Below are 16,123 nucleotides of genomic sequence, written 5' to 3'. Positions count from 1 at the left end.
CCATAACAGGGACCACAGAGTTAACTGATTTTTCCTTTCATGTTAAAGGTTTGCACATTTATATTTATTATATAATCCCAAAACCCCTGGTTTTTTTTATAAGATTCTTTTTTCTGTATACGCCAGTACAGACCATTGAGTAGAGTTCCCTGTGCTATAAAGCAGGTCTTTATCAATACTTATCTATTTTATATATAGTAGTGTGTATAAGTCAGTCCCAATCTCCCAATTTATCCCTTCCCCACTTATCCCCTGGTAACCATAAGTTTGTTTTCTATATCCATGATTCTATTTCTGTTGTGTAAATAAGTTCATTTCTACCTTTTTTTTCTTTTTTAGATTCCTCATATAAGCAATATCATCGGATATCTGTCTTTCTGTGTCTGACTTGCTTCACTCAGTATAACAATCTCTAGGTCCATCCATGTTGCTACAAAACCCTTAATTGTTAAGGATAACTCTCAATGTTTTCCAGTACATCAGCAATTCTTTCTGGCAGACACGTGATAACACTTTTTAAACAGGGATATTGAGACCAAGGCTCCTGACCTGCAAACAAACAAAACATCATTCATAGAGTGAAAACTTTGCAAATCAAAGGATGAAAGCACTTGGTCTAAATCCCTTTGCACCCACTGCTGACAGAGGGCAGAGGAGTTTGAGTCACTAATCTTCCTTACGTGCACTTCTTCCAAATGGGGTATTCCATCTAAAACTTATAAGAAGCGGGGATGTATCATGGAACACACCAATCTCTACTACAGATTCTGAAGCAGCAAAAAAAAAAAAGATGAATCCATCCAAAAGGTTCTGTCCACGTTGTTACAATAGTTTCCCTCGCACTGTGAACCGTTTTCAAACCCTATCACTTGAACCTATTTTTATTTTTTTTTCAACAAAAATAATGTTAATCTGCAGCCAGACACTCCAGTAATATTACACTATCCCTTGTGCAAGTATGTAGGGATTTGAGGAGCTATGGGAGGCCATCATGAGAGGTTGCCTAGAGTAATTAGGACATTTCATTTAATGTTGGCTCTTCTCCCTAAGATGTCTGCTATCCTCTTCTTTTTGTAGCTACTAGCATTGAGAAAGTGACCAAGATAAGGCCCTTCTCTTTTACTGCCCATGAATGCAACTGTGATTAACCCCACAGAACTTGGTGCTTCCAGCATCCCCTGAACCTACTGACCCTCCATGCATGGCATGACATAGATAAGGATGGTGACGTGTATCCTTGTATAGAGCATGTTATAAAATTTTTGACTCTTCCCTTCCTCATAATTCCAAAGAATAGATTTCTTTGGATTTCTGATTAATGCTGCTGGAGTTGGTACATAAGTTGAGGGAGGTATCAGGGCACACCAAAAGAGAGGGTAACTGCACAGAAAATACAAGCAGGTACATTTCTGTGTAGTTTCAAGCAGCTTATTTGCTGTATCAACCATGGTGACATGTTGACCCTTCCTCTTTCTACTAGTAGTACAACAAACATAAAGGATATTTAGGCTGCTTGTTTTATCCCCACCTCTCACAATTGATCTGCATTCACATATAAGACAATGAAGGGCCCTTTCTACCATCTTAACCAATATTTGAGAACTAGAAAATGTCCAGATTTTTCTGGGGATTATTTTCATATTCCCCAATCAGGTCTATGAAGGACTCTTACCTATTGTGTTTAATGAAGTCATATCTCTGACGGCATACCATCATCAACAAAACTGGAAAGAAATTTGAAGGGTCTTCGATTTTACCATATTTGAAATAACAATATTTTAGCCTGACACGTTTTTGGGTTTTAGAAAAAAATGTTTTAAATTAGACAAAAAATCATTTTTATGACACAAAAAGACAGCAATAGTTTTATATTTTTATCTGTTCTACTTGCACACAAGTGTCTCATGGGGTTACGTAAAGCTCTCCTGTTGGGTGCTGTGCATGGTGCAAGTATGGATTAAAGCTTAGGAATCTTAAGCTTCAGTCACCTGAAACATTTAAATTAGGATGCAAGCAATCCTGTCCAACATTTGAAAAGAGCAAGACACTCTCTTTATTTTATTTGTTAGGTAATTAATCTGTCTTTTCCCCAAGGAGAGAAACAACTGCCATCTTCCATCAATGTGTTGCACAAAAATCTTTGAACAGAGAGTGCAAGCAGAGGCTGATACAGGATGTGAAAAAAAAATGAGAGACCCTTGTGGCATTTTCTCCTAACTTATTGCAATCTCCCATTTAAAATGTGGGAATAATCAATCTTCTGAGGAAAAAGGCCCAAGGAAAGTTTTTGCTTCTGTGGAATAATGGGATTGCTAAAGATTTCAGGAGACAAGACGAATTAGTGAGAATGACCATGAGAAATCAGAGAAAAGTCAGAGCCATGGATGAAGTGATGTTTACCACTGTGAATCAATGAGAAGTAGGAGCAAATGAAAAGAAAGCTGATACAACATTTTCTGAATAAATGTAACCTTTCAGCTGTCATAGAAAAATTAATACTCACTATGATACAACATATTTAGTTAAGAAAGTTAACTTAAATTTAAAGCTTAATAATTATATTTATTGAAGAAACAAAAACATATTTGTGGTTTAGAATAAATAATGTGTTCTGCTACAGATAAGAAGACTACATAAATAAATAGAAATAAGACTAAATAAATAAAGAGGAAAATAACAAATTAGATGTTATTAACATTAAAAACTGACACTCATCTAAAGAAAGAGGAGAGACAGAAAGAGAGAAGAACTCATATCAAGCATGTATTAAAAACTCCTAAATAAGAACTCTTCAGATGTTAAAAAAAAGGAAGTCTTCAATAAGAAGATAATGGAATAGCAAAATGGGGAAAATATACCAAAAGATATTTCAAAAAAGAGAGTACAGAATGTTAAGTAAACATATCAAAAGATGCTTGGCTTCTTAGTAATCAATTAAATGCAAAAGCGTGATACCTGGAATTATCACTCACCAACCAGAAAGTTCAAATGAAAATGACAGGCATTATCAAGTTTGACAAGAATGTGTATAATCCTTGAATCTCATTCACTGCTGCTGAAGATGAAAAATCATAGAAATGTTTTGAAAATATTTAGAAATATCTAAAAAGATAAACACAAGAAAGCTATGACTCGAAAATTTTACTACTACATGTACACTGAACAATAATTTATACACACACCACCAAAGCTCAAGTTCTAGAATTTATATACCAGTGCTGTTCTCAATAGACACAAACTGAAAATCACTCATGTTGTAACACACATTGGAATAAATTAATTAATAGTTAAATATTTACACTATGGAATCCTATGCAACAGTGGCAATGCATGATCACAACAACAGGCAACCATATAGGCATATTCACAAACAACATCAAATAAAAAAGCCCAATCAAAAAGTGATTTTACTGTGCCATAACATTTATATAAAATACAAAATACAGGTAAAGTTATCTTTTTGTTAGATACCAGAACAATATTAAACCTTAAGGAGAGTCACTAGAATGGGACCAGGGGGCCTCTGAGTATCTGGCAATTTTCTGTGTCTTTATCTAGAAGCTATGTTTAGAGTGTATTCAGATGCTGAATTTTCTGAAATTTGTCATTTCCTTACAAACCATGTATGTTTTTCATTGTTTTTTATACACAACAAAAACTAAAAAAGATAGACTAGGGAAGGCAATTGTATTAGCACTTTAATATCCATGCTTTTCAAGGTGGAAGTGAAAAGTATTAAATACTTGACATTGTGATTACTTCTTAAAAGTAAGGTGAAAATTTGAGGTTAATAAATAAGACATACTTCTTCATATATAATCCTCAAAGAGGAGGGGTAGAAAGGAGTATTATTTTTTTCTTTAATACAGAATCGTTAAGATAGAAAATAATGAAAACAGACTAGGTTTAAAAAAGAGCACACTGGACTTCCCTGGTGGCACAGTGGGTAAGAATTTGCCTGCCAATGCAGGGAACAGGGGTTCCATCCCTGGTCTGGGAAGATCCCACATGCCGCAGAGCAACTAAGCCCATGTGCCACAACTACTGAGCCTGTGCTCTAGAGCCTGTAAGCAACAGCTATTGAGCCTGCATGACACAACTACTGAAGCCCATGCACCTAGAGCCCGTACTCCACAACAAGAGAAACCACTGCAAGGAGAAGCCCGTGCACCACAACGATGAGTAACCCCTGCTTGACACAACTAGAGAAAACCTGTGCAGCAACGAAGACCCAACACAACCAAAAATTTTAAAAAATTAAATCTTTTGACTTCTGAGATGACTCACTCACGTGGCTGTAGGTAAGAGGCCTCAGTTCCTTGCCACATGGATCTCTCCTTAGGGCTGCTTGAGTGTCCTCATGACATGCAGCTGGCTTACCCCAGGATGAGTGATCTAGCAGAAACCAAAGCAGAAGCTGCAATGTCTTTTATAACTTTGGAAGCTGCACTTTGTCATTTCTGCAATTTCTTATTAGTTAAACAGTCAACCCTTTTCAAGTGCGAGGAGCCACACTGGTACATGAAGCCTGGGAGATAATTAGGGGATAACTAGGGCCATCTTGGAGGCTGGTTACCAAAGTGGCTGACTAGCCAAAGTCTGAATTTTGTTTTCTTCACTTCTGGAGAGAAAATGGTCAGTGAATCTCATTGGTGGTCTTTGAGATGTACCAAAGCTACCTCTTGCTCTCACCCCCAGCCGTGTGGCTGACAGGGTCTTGGTGCTCCAGCCGGGTGTCAAGCCTGTGCCTCTGAGGTGGGAGAGCCGAGTTCAGGACATTGGTCTACCAGAGACCTCCGGCACCTTGTAATATCAAAGGCAAAAGCTCTCCCAGAGATATCCGTCTCAACGCTAAGACCCAGCTCCACTCAGAGACCAGCAAGATCCAGTGCTGGACATCCCATGCCAAACAACTAGCAAGACAGGAATGCAGGCCCACCCATTAGCAGACAGGCTGCTGAAAAATGACAGTAAGGTCACAGACACCCCAAAACACACCACCAGATGTGGATCTGTCTACCAGAAAGACAAGATCCAGACACACCCACCAGAACACAGGCACCAGTCCCCTCCATCAGAAAGCCTACACAACCCACTGAACCAACCTTAGCCACTGGGGGAAGACACCAAAAACAACGGGAACTATGAAACTGAAGCCTCTGAAAAGGAGACCCCCAAACACAGTCCCCAAAGCCAAATGAGAAGACACAGAAACACACAGCAGATGAAGGAGCAAGGTAAAAACCCACCAGACCAAACAAATGTAGAGGAAATAAGCAGTCTACCTGATAAAGAATTCAGAGTAATGATAGTAAAGATGATCCCAAATCTTGGAACTGGAATGGAGAATAGACAAGAAACATTTAACAAGGACCTAGAAGAACTAAAGAGCAAACAAACAATGATGAACAACACAATAAATGGAATTAAAAATTCTCTAGAAGGAAACAATAGCAGAATAACTGAGGCAGAAGAATGGATAAATGACCTGGAAGAGAAAATAGTGGAAATAACTACTGCAGAGCAGAATAAAGTAAAAAGAATGAAAAGAATTGAGGACAATCTGAGACACCTCTGGGATAACATTAAACGCACCAACATTCGAATATAGGGGTCCCAGAAATAGAAGGGAAAAAGAAAGACACTGAGAAGATATTTAAAGAGATTATAGTTGAAAACTTCCCTAATATGGGAAAGGAAATCGTTAATCAAGTCCAGGAAGCGCAGAGAGTCCCATACAAGATAAACCCAAGGAGAAACATGCCAAAACATATATTAATCAAACTATCAAAAATTAAATACAAAGAAAAAATATTAAAAGCAGCAAGGGAAAAACAACAAATAACATACAAGGGAATCCCCATAAGGTTAACAGCTGAACTTTCAGCAGAAACTCTGCAAGCCAGAAGGGACTGGCAGGACATATTTAAAGTAATGAAAGGGGAAAAGCTACAACCAAGATTACTCGACCCACCAAGGATCTCGTTCAGATTCGACAGAGAAATTAAAACCTTTACAGACAAGCAAAAGCTAAGAGAATTCAGCACCACCAAACCCGCTTTACAACAAATGCTAAAGGAACTTCTCTAGGCAGGAAACACAAGAGAAGGAAAAGACCTACAATAAGAAACTCCAAACAATTAAGAAAATGGGAATAGGAACATACATATCAATAATTACCTTAAATGTAAATGGATTAAATGTTCCAACCAAAAGACATAGACTGGCTGAATGGATCTGAAAACACGACCGGTATGTATGTGGTCGACAAGAGACCCACTTCAGACATAGGGACACATACACATGGAAAGTGAGGGGATGGAATAAGATATTCCATGCAAATGGAAGTCAAAAGAAAGCTAGAGTAGCAATTCTCACATCAGACAAAAAAGACTTTAAAATAAAGACTATTACAGGAGACGAAGAAGGACACTACATAATGATCAAGGGATCAATCCAAGAAGAAGATATAACAATTGTACATATTTATGCACCCAACATAGGAGCACCTCAATACATAAGGCAAATGCTAACAGCCATAAAAGGGGAAATTGACAGTAACACAATCATAGTAGGGGACTTTAGCACCCCTCTTTCACCAATGAACAGATCATCCACAATGAAAATAAATAAGGAAACACAAGCTTTAAATGATACATTAAACAAAATGGATTTAATTGATATTTATAGGACATTCCATCCAAAAACAACAGAATACACTTTTTCTCAAGTGCTCGTGGAACATTCTCCAGGATAGATCATCATATCTTCGGTCACAAATCAAGCCTTGGTAAATATAAGAAAATTGAAATCGTATCAAGTATCTTTTCTGACCACAATGCTATCAGACTAGATATCAATTACAGGAAAAAATCTGTAAAAAAAATAGAAACACATGGACGCTAAACAATACACTACTTAATAACCAAGACATCACTGAATAAATCAAAGAGGAAATAAAAAAATACCTAGAAACATATGACAATGAAAACATGAAGACCCAAAACCTATGGGATGCAGCAAAAGCAGTTCTAAGAGGGAAGTTTATAGCAATACAATCCTACCTCAAGAAACAAGAAACATCTCAAATAAACAAGTTAACCTTACACCTAAAGCAATTAGAGAAAGAAAGAAAAAAAAAAAACCCAAAGTCAGCAGAGGAAAGACATCATAAAGATCAGACCAGAAATAAATGAAAAAGAAATGAAGGAAACAACAGCAAAGATCAAAAAAACTAAAAGCTGGTTCTTTGAGAAGATAAACAAAATTGATAAACCATTAGCCAGACTCATCAAGAAAAAAAGGGAGACGACTCAAATCAATAGAATTACAAATGAAAAAGGAGAAGTAACAACTGACACTGCAGAAATACAAAGGATCATGAGAGATTACTGCAAGCAACTATATGCCAATAAAATGGACAACCAGGAAGAAATGGACAAATTCTTAGAAATGCACAACCTTCCAAGACTGAACCAGGAAGAAATAGAAACTATAAACAAACCAATCCCAAGCACTGAACTTGAGACTGTGATTAAAAATCTTCCAACGAACAAAAACCCAGGACCAGATGGCTTCACAGGCAAATTCTATCAAACATTTAGAGAAGAGTTAACACCTATCCTTCTCAAACTCTTCCAAAATATAGCAGAGGGAGGAACTCTCCCAAACTTATTCTATGAGACCACCATCTCCCTGACACCAAAACCAGACAAAGATGTCACAAAGAAAGAAAACTACAGGCCAATATCACTGATGAACATAGCTGCAAAAATCCACTGCACAATACTAGCAAACAGAATCCAACAGCACCTTAAAAGGATCATACACCATGATCAAGTGGGGTTTATCCCAGGGATGCAAGGATTCTTCAATACATGCAAATCAATGTGATGCACCATATTAAAAAACTGAAGGATAAAAACCATATGGTCATCTCAATAGATGCAGAAAATGCTTTCGACAATATTAAACACCCATTTATCATAAAAACTCTCCAGAAAGTAGGCATAGAGGGAACTTTCCTCAACATAATAAAGGCCATATATGACAAACCCACAGCCAGCATCGTTCTCAATGGTGAAAAAGTGAAACCATTTCCACCAAGATCAGGAACAAGACAAGGTTGCCCACTCTCACCACTATTATTCCACACACCTTTGGAATTTTTAGCTACAGCAATCAGAGAAGAAAAAGAAATAAAAGGAATCCAAATCACAAAAGAAGAAGTTAAGCTCTCACTGTTTGCAGATGACATGATACTATACATAGAGAATCCTAAAGATGCTAGCAGAAACCTACTAGAGTTAATCAATTAACCTAGGAAGGTTGCAGGATACAAAATTAATGTACAGATATCTCTTTCATTCCTATACACTAAAGATGAAAAATCTGAAACAGAAATTAAGGAAACACTCCCATTTACCACTGCAACAAAAAGAATAAAATACCTAGGAATAAACCTACCTAAGGAGACAAAAGACGTTTACTCAACAAACTATAAGACACTGATGAAAGAAATCAAAGATGACACAAACAGATACAGAGATATACAATGTTCTTGGATTGGAAGAATCAACATTGTGAAAATGACTCTACTACCCAAAGCAATCTACAGATTCAATGCAATCCCTATCAAACTACCAATGGAATTTTTCAGAGAACTAGAACAAAAAAATTTCACAATTTGTATGGAAACACAAAAGACCCCGAACAGCCAAAGCAATCTTGAGAAGAAAAACAGAGCTGGAGGAATCAGGCTCCCTGACTTCAGACAATACTACAAAGATACAGTAGTCAAGACAGTATGGTACTGGCACAAAAACAGAAATATAGATCAATGGAACAGGAGAGAAAGCCCAGACATAAACCCATACACATATGGTCACCTTATTTTTGATAAAGGAGGCAAGAATATACAATGGAGAAATCACAGCCTCTTCATTAAGTGGTGCTGGGAAAACTGGAACTGCTACAGGTAAAAGAATGAAATTAGAAGACTCCCTAACACCATACACAAAAATAAACTCAAAATGGATTAAAGACCTAAATGTAAGGCCAGACACTATCAAACTCTTAGAGGAAAACATAGGCAGAACACTCTATGACATCAATCACAGCAAGATCCTTTTTGACCCACCTCCTAGAAAACGGAAATTAAAAAGAAACATAAGCAAATGAGACCTAAGGAGACTTAAACGCTTTTGCACAGCAAAGGAAAACGTAAACAAGACGAAAAGGCCACCCTCAGAATGGGAGAAAATATTTGCCAGTGAAGCAGCTGACAAAGGATTAATCTCCAAACTTTACAAGCAGCCCATGTAGCTCAATATCAAAACAAACAAACAAACAAACAACCCAATCCATAAATGGGCAGAAGACCTAAATAGACATTTCTCCAAAGAAGATATACAGATTGCCAACAAACACATGAAAGAATGCTCAACATCACTGATCATTAGAGAAATGCAAATCGAAATTACAAGGAGGTATCACCACACACAGGTAAGGATGGCCATCATCAAAAAAATCTACAAACAATAAATGCTGCAGAGGTGTGGAAAAAAGGGAACCCTCTTGCACTGTTGGTGGGAGTGTAAATTGATACAGCCACTATCGAGAACAGTATGGAGGTTCCTTAAAAAACTAAAAATAGAACTACCATGTGACACAGCAATCCCACTAGTGGGCATATACCTGGAGAAAACCATAATTCAAAAAAGAGTCATGTTCCACAATGTTCACTGCAGCTCTATTTGCAATAGCCAGGACATGGAAGCAACCTAAGTGTCCATCAACTGATGAATACGTAAAAAAGATGTTGCACATCTTCAATATAAAATGGAATATTATTCAGCCATAGAAAGAAATGAAATTGAGTTATTTGTAGCGAGATGGATGGACCTAGAGTCTGTCATACAGAGTGAAGTAAGTCAGAAAGAGAAAAACAAATACTGTATGCTAACACATATATGTGGAATCTAAAAAGAAAAGGGAAAAAAAACGGTTGGGAAGAACCTAGGGAGAGGACAGGAATAAAGACACGGACATAGAGAATGGACTTGAGGACATGGGGAGGGGGAAGGGTAAGCTGGGACGAAGTGAGAGAGTGGCATGGACTTATATATACTACCAAGTGTAAAATAGCTAGCTAGTAGGAAACAGCTGCATAGAACAGGGAGATCAGCTCAGTGCTTTATGACCACTTAGAGGGGTGGGATAGGGAGAGCGGGAGGGAGACGCAACAGGGAGGAATTATGGGGATATATGGATATGTATAGCTGATTCATTTTGTTATAAAGCAGAGACTAACACACCATTGTAAAGCAACTATAGCCCAATAAAGATGTTAAAATTAATTAATTAAGTAAATAAATAATTTATGCCCCCCCAAATTAAATCTTTTTTAAAAATAAATAAATAGGGGTTTCCCTGGTGGCGCAGTGGTTGAGAATCTGCCTGCCAATGCAGGGGACACGGGTTCGAGCCCTGGTCTGGGAAGATCCCACATGCCACGGAGCAACTGGGCCCGTGAGCCACAATTACTGAGCCTGCGCGTCTGGAGCCTGTGCTCCGCATCAAGAGAGGCCGCAATGGTGAGAGGCCCGCGCACCGCGATGAAGAGTGGTCCCCACTTGCCGCAACTAGAGAAAGCCCTCGCACAGAAACGAAGACTCAACACAGTCATAAATAAATAAATAAATAAATAAATAAAAGAACGTGAATTTCTTTAAAAAAAAAAAAAGCATCATTTCAGTAACAGTCAAGTGGAAAAAAAAAAAATAAATAAATAAATAAATAAATAAATAAATAAATAAAAAAGAGCACTCAATGACATGGAACGCTAAACCTAAGTATTTTCAGTACTATACTAAATGTAGATGGATTAATATCTCCTATTAAAGTGTAATTTTTATATTATGTGCAACTAAATATTTTTCACAATATACAGGTAAAATAAAAGAATTACATTAGAAAGGAGAAAACATTCCATGTATTTAAAAACAATAAAACAATAAGCATATAATATGCATCTTAGATATAAGTAGTCTTTAAGTTCAGAACAATTTGTCATCATTGTAATTAGTATTACTATACCAATTTCTTTAAAACATTTCAATACTTTTTGAATTTGAAAAAATATTTTAATATTTTTGCTTTGCTCTTTTGTGGTCTAATACATGGTAAGTTTTTAGGTGCTAACATAACTTTAAAATATATTTTGTTTTTTTTACAGCCGAACAAAACTGAATCAAGAAGAAATAGATAACTTGAACATACTGATCACTAAAAGCAAAATAGAGGGCTTCCCTGGTGGCGCAGTGGTTGAGAATCTGCCTGCCAATGCAGGGGACACGGATTCGAGCCCTGGTCTGGGAAGATCCCACATGCCGCGGAGCAACTGGGCCCGTGAGCCACAACTACTGAGCCTGAGCGTCTGGAGCCCATGCTCCGCAACAAGAGAGGTCACGATAGTGAGAGGCCCACGCACCGTGATGAAGAGTGGCCCCCGCTCGCTGCAACTAGAGAAAGCCCTCGCACAGAAACGAAGACCTAACACAGCCAAAAATAAATAAATAAATAAATAGAATTAAAAAAAAATAGAATCTGTAATTTTAAAAAACTCCCTACCAACAGAAGTCCAGGATCAGATGGTTTCACAGGCAAATTCTACCAAATATAAAAAGCAGAACTTACACTGATTCTTCTCAAACTCTTCGAAAAGATTGAAGAGTAAGGAGTCCTTCCAAAGACATTCTATGAAGCCACTATCATGCTGATATCAAAAACAGATGGGGGGGGACTTCCCTGGTGGTACAGTGGTTAAGAACCTGTCTGCCACTGCAGGGGACGTAGGTTCGAGACCTGGTCTGGAAAGATCCCACATGCCATGGAGCAACTAAGCCCGTGTGCCACAACTACTGAGCCTGTGCTCTACAGCCCACGAGCCACAACTACTGAGCCTGATAGCCACAACTGCTGAAACCCACGCACCTAGAGCCCATGATCTGCAACAAAAGAAGCCACCACAATGAACAGCCTGCACACCACAATGAAGAGTAGCCCCCGCTTGCCGCAACTAGAGAGAGCCCGAGCACAGCAACGAATGCCCAATGCATCCAAAAATAAATAAAGAAAGAAATTTACTTAAAAAAACCAAATAAAACAGATGGGGACTTTTCTGGTGGTCCAGCAGTTAAGATTTCGCCTTCCATTACAGGGGGTGCGGGTTCGATCCCTGGTTTTGGAGCTAAGATCCCACATGCCTCACAAACAAGAAACCAAAACATAAAACAGAAGCAATATTGGAACAAATTCAATAAAGACTTAAAAAAAAACACAGAGAAAGACACTACCAAAAAAGAAAACTTCAGGCCAATATCGTTGATAAATATAGATGCAAAAATTCTCAACTGAATATTACAAAACCGAATCCGAAAACACATAAGTGGATCATACACCATGACCAAATTTGATTCACCCCTGTGTCACAAAGTTGTTTCAACATATGCAAATCAATCAACATGATACACCCCATCAACAAAGGAAAAACAAGAAACAAACGATCATCTCAATAGATGGCGAAAAAGCATTTGAAAAGCTTCAACATCCATTCATGACAAAAACACTTACCAAAGTGGGTATAGAGGAAACATATCTCAACATAATAAAAGCTATTTATGACAAACCCACAGCCAATATAATACTCAACGTTCATAAGCTGAAAGCCTTCCTGCTAAAATCTGGAACAAGACAAGGATGCCCACTCTCACGTCTTCTCTTCAACATAGCATTGGAAGTCCTAGCCACAAAAATCAGACAAGAAAAAGAAATAAAATCTAACCAAATTGGAAGAGAAGAGGTAAAGTTGTCATTATATGCAGATGACATGATAATATATATAAAGGAAACCCTAAAAATTCCACTCAAACACTACTAGAACTGATAAACAAATTCAGCAAAGTAGCAGGATACAAGATTAACATATATAAATTGGTTGCATTTCCTGGTTTTTCCTTCTTTTTTTTTAAATTTATTTTGGCTGCATTGGGTCTTCATCGCTGTGCACGGGCTTTCTCTAGTTGTGGCCAGTGGGGACTAGACTTTCTTGTGGTGCGCAGGCTTCTCATTGCAGTGGTTTCTCTTGTTGTGGAGCACGGGCTCTAGGCACGCAGGCTTAAGTAGTTGTCGCACATGGGCTCAGTATTTGTGGCTCACTGGCTCTAGAGTGCAGGCTAAGTAGTTGTGGCACACAGGTTTAGTTGCTCCATGGCATGTGAGATCTTCCTGCATCAGGGCTCAAACACATGTCCCCTGTATTGGCAGGCGGATTCTCAACCACGGAGCCACCAGGGAAGTCCCTGGTTGCATTTCTTTACACTAACAATGAAATATCAGAAAGGAAATGTAAACAAGCAATCCTTTTTTTAATGGCATCAAAAAACTAAAATGCTTGGGAATAAACCTCACCAAGGAGGTGAAAGACTTGTATACTGAGAACTACAAAACATTAGTAAAGGAAACTGAAGATGATTCAAAGAAATGGAAAGACATCCCACACTCTTGGATGGGAAGAATTAATACTGTTAAAATGGCTATACTAGCCAAAGCAATCTACAGATTTAATGTGATCCCTATCAAATTACCCACGACATTTTCCCCAGAACTAGAACAAATAATCCTAAAATGTATCTGGAACCATAAAAAGTCAGAAATGTGGGCTTCCCTGGTGGCGCAGTGGTTGAGAGTCTGCCTGCCAATGCAGGGGACGCGGGTTCGAGCCCTGGTCTGGGAAGATCCCACGTGACGCGGAGCAACTGGGCCCGTGAGCCACAGTTGCTGAGCCTGCGCGTCTGGAGCCTGTGCTCCGCAACAAGAGAGGCCACGATAATGAGAGGCCCGCGCACGGCGATGAAGAGTGGCCCCCACTTGCCACAACTAGAGAAAGCCCTCGCACAGAAACGAAGACCCAACACAGCCATAAATAAAGAAATAAATAAAGTCAAAAGTTAAAAAAAAAAAGGTCAGAAATGTGAACACAATCCCCAGGAATAAGAACAAAGCAGGAGGCATAACCCTCCTAAACTTCAGACAATACTACAAAGTTACAGTAATCAAAGCCGCATGGTACTGGCACAGAAAGAGATACATGGATCAATGGAATAGAATAGAGAGCTAAGAAATAAACCCACACACCTATGGTCAATTAACCTTTGACAAAGGAGGCAAGAATATACAATGGGGAAAAGATAGTCTCTTCAGCAAGTGATGTTTTGAAAGTTGGAGAGCCGTATGCAAATCAGTGAAGTCAGAACATACCCTCACACCATACACAAAAATAAACTCAAAACGGCTTATATGCTTAAATATAAGATAGGACACCTTATAACTCCTAGAAGAGAACATAAGCAAAACATTCTCTGACATAAGTCATACCAAAATTTTCCTAGGTAGTTCTCCTTAGGCAGTACAAATACAGTAAGTCACCTACATACGAACCTTCAAGTTGCAAACTTTCAAAGATGCAAACGTCCATTCGCATGTCCAATCATGTAAGTTAGTTCACGTGTCTGGCATACATTGTCACCTGCGTGCTTCCTCCATATGTGGTTGTGCTTTTGTGTACTTTACAGTACTGTATAGAGTACAGTAGTACAGTACCTTTATTTCAAGCCCAAGATGCCTGGAAGCAAGCGTAAAAGCAGAGGTGATGTAGCTGGTACTGTTAAGAAGCGCCAAGCGATAATGACGGAAACAAAAGTGAAAGTAATTGAGAGAGTGGAGCGAGGCAAAAAGATGTTAGACATCGCTCATTCTTATAACATGAATCATTCAATCATTGGCACGAGTCTAAAGAACACGGATAATATCATGGAACATGTGAAGTCTACTTTGCCAACGATGTTGACAAAATATCCAAGAAGCATGGAAAAGTGATGGAGGAGATGGAGAAACTTCTCAGTGTGCGGATGCAGGATCAACATCAGCGCTGAGTCCTGCTCAACTTAACGCTGATTCAAGAGAAAGCTAAAAGCCTTTATGAAGACTTGAAGAAGAAACACGGCAAAGAATCAGAGGGCACATCTTTTAATGCCAGCCATGGCTGGTTTCATCGGTTCAAGGCTAGAGCCAACCTTCATAATGTAAAAGTAAGTGGAGAGACAGCACGTGCAGATAGGGTAGCTGTCCAGGAACTTCCAGAAACACTTTGAGAAATTATTGATGATGGTGTGTATTTGCCCAACCAGGTTTTTAATGTGGATGAGACACAACTGTACTGGAAGAGGATGACAGACCGAAGTTACATCAGTAAGGAGGAAAAGTTGATGCCGGGCTGTAAAGCAGCAAAGGATAGGCTAACTGTTGTTTGGTGGCAATGCTTCCGGTGAATTGAAGCTGAAACCTCTCTTAGTTTATCATTCACAGAACCCAAGAACCCTTAAAAACGTAGCCAAGGGCTCTCTTCCTGTTGTGTGGAAGCGTAACCCCAAATCCCAGGTTACACAGGCCACGTTCCAGGACTGGTTTTGCCACCACTTTATCCCAGATGTAGAGAAATATTGCTTGGAGAAGGACGTTCCAGCAAAACATTCTTTTGCTGCTCGACTATGCTCTGGGCCACCCCCCATTCATGGATGACTTTCATCCCAACGTCAAAGTACTGCATCTGTCACCAAATACTACGTTGCTCATCCAACCTATGGACCAGGGCGTTATAGCGACTTTCAAGAAATATTATTTATGTCACACTTTTTGTCAGGCAGTAAAGGTAAGTGACAAATCAGGAACAACCTAGGGACAACTTTGGAAGGACTATAACATCTACAAGACCATAAAAAACATTGACTTTGCATGGTGTGAGGGTATGGCGGTCACCATGAATGGGGTTTGGAAGAACCTTTGCCCACAGTTTGTTCATGATTTTTGTGGATTTGAGAAGGTAGATCAGAAGTCCGAAGAGGTCTTCAGCAACGTAGTGACCCTCAGCGAGAAGCTGGAGCTAGATCTGCAAGAGGACGATTTCGCTGAACTCCTTGTTGTGCAACATGAGGAGCTTACTGATGGAATTGGAGGCCCAGAGAAAGGATGAAGAGGGACAGGAGGAAGAAAAAGTAACTGAAGA

At 38.8% G+C, this 16,123-nt stretch overlaps 1 long non-coding RNA gene across 1 annotated transcript; it reads left to right on the top strand.

Moving 5' to 3' along the window:
- Nucleotides 1-13,654: 13,654 nt before the first annotated feature.
- Nucleotides 13,655-14,701, top strand: LOC309627758. The gene is made up of 2 exons (XR_014243942.1): nucleotides 13,655-13,707; nucleotides 14,024-14,701. It is a non-coding gene; the product is annotated as an uncharacterized lncRNA (long non-coding RNA).
- The last annotated feature ends 1,422 nt before the right edge of the window (nucleotides 14,702-16,123 follow it).

Source organism: Balaenoptera borealis (assembly GCF_965194805.1).
Source record: "Balaenoptera borealis genome assembly, chromosome: 4".
In the NCBI taxonomy this organism is placed as follows: Eukaryota; Metazoa; Chordata; class Mammalia; order Artiodactyla; family Balaenopteridae; genus Balaenoptera; species Balaenoptera borealis.
This window is presented reverse-complemented; position numbering and strand designations above follow the sequence as displayed.